We start from the raw sequence: 4,031 nt of genomic DNA, 5'->3' as shown, positions 1-4,031 counted from the left end.
CTCCATTAGGTAGGTGTCCCCAGTAGATAATATCCTCCATTAGGTAGGTGTCCCCAGTAAAAAAAAAATCCTACATCAGGTAGGTGTCCCAAGCCGATAATATACTCTATTAGGTAAGTTTCCCCAGTAGATAGCATCCTGTATTAGGTAAGTGTCTCCTGCAAATAGCATCCTCCATTAGGTGGGTTCCCCCAGTAGATAATATTTTCCATTTTCCACCCCCCCCCCCCCCCTCCACTTGCCATTACTCAAAAAAAAAACAATGCATACCTGTCCATGGGCAGAGTGGCTGCAGGCATAAAGTTGCCTGTGGACTATGCAGGGAGCCAGTGGCCCTTTCCTCTGACAAGACTTTTAACGGAGTACAGTTTTTAGGACATGCTTATAGTCACAAGAAATCTTGTGATTCTGTGTGCCTCCACCCACCCAGCATCTGGTCAGTGCCCTGGGCAGCTCCACCCCTGCCTAGTGGTAGAAATGGCCCTGTGGCATATACACACAATACATACATTAAATACAATACAAAACAGTACACATACTGTGGGGAAAATAAGTATTTGATACACTGACAATTTTGTACGTTTTCCCACCTACAAAGTTTAATATTTATCAAAAGTACACTTCACCTGTGAGAGACAAAATCCCAGATAGATTTTTTAATAATTATTTTGCATTTTATCACATGAAATAAGGATTTGTTACCAGAGAAAAACAGAAGTTAATACTTGGTCCAGAAACCTTTGTTTGCAGTTACAGAGGTCAAGCGTTTCCTGTAAATGCTTCTTACGGAGCTGCTCCTTTGTTACCTTGGCTGTGTGTTTTGGGTCATTGTCTTGCTGGAAGACCCAGGCAGAACCCATCTTCAATGCTCTTACTGAGGGAAGGAGGTTCCAGATTCTTGCAGTACAAGGACGCATCCATCCACCCTTCAATATGGTGCAATTATTCTGTCCCCTTTGCAGAAAAACAAAGCAGAATTTTTCCACCCTTCCATGCTTCACGGTTGGGACTGTGGTCTTGGAGTTGTACTCATCCTTCTTCTTCCATCAAACACAGCGAGTGGAGTTGATACCAAAAAGTTCTATTTTGGTCTCATCTGACCTTCCCCCAGCCTCCTCTGGATCATCGAAATGTTCAATAGCGAACTTCAAATGGGCCTGGACATGTGCTTAGTCCCTTGCGCAGTCCCCCTGCTCATGTATGATGGTGTAACGTGTTACTAATGGTAATCTTTGAGACTATGGTCCCAGCTCTCTTTAGGTCATTAATCAGGTCCTTCCATGTAGTTCTGGGTTCATTCCTGACCTTTTTAAGAATCAACCTTAACCAATGAGGCGAGATCTTGCCTGGAGCCCCAAATAGAGGAAGATTGACAGTCATCTTGTGTTTCTTACATTTTCTAATAATTGTGCCTTCTCACCAAGCTTGCCTATTTTCCTGTAGCCCATCCCAGCCTTGTGCAAGTCTACTATTTTGTCCCCGATCTTTGATCTTGACCATGGTGGAGAGGTTGAAGTGCGATTGATTGAGTGTGTAGATGGGTGCTTTTTAACAGGTACAATGAATACAGGTAATGAGTGCAGGGTAGGAGGAGCTTCTTGAAGGAAAAATAACAAGTCCGTGAGAGCCAGAATTCTTGCTGGTTGGTAGGTAATCAAATGCAGTACCTATTTCATAAAAATCTATTTATTTAAAAAATCATACAATGTGATTTTCTGGATTTTGTTTATAGATTCTGTTTCTCACAATTGAAGTGTAGCTACAATAAAAATGACACACCTCTCCACTCGTCAGTGTATCAAATACTTAATTTGTCCACACACATCACACACATACAGAGTTACAAATATTATACATATGTACACTATATACAAACATACAAATATATATACAAACATACACACCGTATACGCAGCGTATTTACTGCTGTGATACGCTGCAGATATGCAGCAGAATAGATCTAAATAACTAAACACAGCATCAAATCTGCTGCAGATCTGCTGCGTATCTGCTGCGTATACGGTGTGTGTGTTTGTACTCTGAGGCTGGGTTCACACTACGTATATTTGAGGCTGTATGTTTGAGGCTGTATAGCAACCAAAACCAGGAGTGGATTAAAAACACAGAAAGGCTCTGTTCACATAATGTTGTAATTGAGTGGATGGCCGTCATTTAATGGCAAATATTTGCTGTTATTTTAAAACAACGGCTGTTATATTGAAATAATGGAAGTTATTTACCGTTATATAGCGGCCATCCACTCAATTTCAACATTGTGTGAACAGATCCTTTCTGGGTTTTCAATCCACTCCTGGTTTTGGTTGCTATGAGGACCTGACATGAGGACCAAATACAGCCTGAAATATACATAGTGTGAACCCAGCCGGGGCCCAAGTGGTTACCAGGATTCCCATTTCACTTTATTCACTTAAGTGAAACCTAGCTGCAATACCACACACAAACTGGAGACAAGAGTGGTGCTATTTCTGGAAGAAAACATTCGGGATAATACTTATATAATCCGGCAGATCTCTGTCACATGCCAGCAGAGAAAAAGAGTGTATTACCTCTCCCCCTTTCTCTACTGTCCTCAACAGAGCTGTTGTATCTATCACATTACAAAAGAACGATAATTCGCGTATATTAGGGCCCTTACCTACTGTACACTGAGTGCCTCTGACAACCAGCAATCTACATAGCCGCAGAGTATTAAGAAAGGGTTGTCTGAAGGGACTGAGCACAAACACATAAACTAATACAAAAGAGTGTGAAAATCCAAAGAGCATCTGAAATTCAAGATTCTAATTATGTTAAAGGGGAAGTCCAAAGAAAATTTTTGTTTAATTATTGTATTGTCACCGAAAAGTTATACAAATCCCCAATATACACTTATTACGAGAAATGCTTATAAAGTGCTTTTTCCCCTGCACTTACTACTGCATCAAGGCTTCACTTCCTGGATAACATGGTGATGTCACTTCCTGGATAACATGGTGATGTCACTTCCTGGATAAAATGTTGATGTCACGTCCTGGATAACATGGTGATGTCACGACCCGACTCCCATAGCTGCGCGGGGTGTGGCTGCTGGAGAGGATGATGGCAGAGGGACACTGAGGGACACAGGGCACTACAGGGACACTGAGCATCCCTCTGCCATCATCCTCTCCAGCAGCCACAGCCCCCAAAGCTCTGGGAGTCGGGTCGTTACAACACTATTTTATCCAGGAAGTGACATCACCATGTTATCCAGGAAGTGACATCACCATGTTATCCAGGAAGTGACATCACCATGTTATCCAGGAAGTGACATCACCATGTTATCCAGGAAGTGAGGCCTTAATGCAGTAGTAAGTGCAGGGGAAAAAAAGCACTTTATAAGCATTTCCTGTAATAAGTGTATATTGGGGATTTGTATAACATGGGGGACAATACAATACTTTAATAAAAAATGTTGCCGGACTTTTCCTATAAAGGAATTGTCCATGAATGTGGTTGTGCTGCAATACCAGATACAGCCCGTTGAAAAGAGTGGCGCTATTTCTAGCAGAGGGGGTGGGGGAATACAGAACCTCCTAATTATGGACAACCCAATGTTAGACAGCATGGGCCCTATTATCCATCAATGATCAGGTAGAAGGCCCTGACTTGTCTTGTGCCTGCTCTATTACGCTATTCATATGCAAGTGGGAATGTCGAGGTGGGGGGAGTAGTCAAAACTTGCTCCAGATAAGCCTCAGCTGAAATGTGACATTTTCATGCTATCTTTAAACAGACTTTCCAACATGAAGAGAGAAAGTTGAAAAGGAACAGAAGCAGATCTGCCTTTCTGGCAAGTTCAGTGTTTTTAGAAGGAGATTTTCGCAGCTTCGTGAACAGTTTGTGGATTAAAGCTATAGGCTTCAAAAGGGAGTTGACGAGCAAGCGTAAAGCATGCTAAGGGCTGTAGTCACTGCGGCTTAAAGAGAATGCTGTAAATAACTAGCAGCTTGCTTTACTGGAACCCTAATGAGTGCACATCTGTAAGGAGG

This window comes from Dendropsophus ebraccatus, chromosome 10 (assembly GCF_027789765.1).
Source record: "Dendropsophus ebraccatus isolate aDenEbr1 chromosome 10, aDenEbr1.pat, whole genome shotgun sequence".
NCBI lineage: Eukaryota > Metazoa > Chordata > Amphibia > Anura > Hylidae > Dendropsophus > Dendropsophus ebraccatus.
This window is presented reverse-complemented; position numbering follows the sequence as displayed.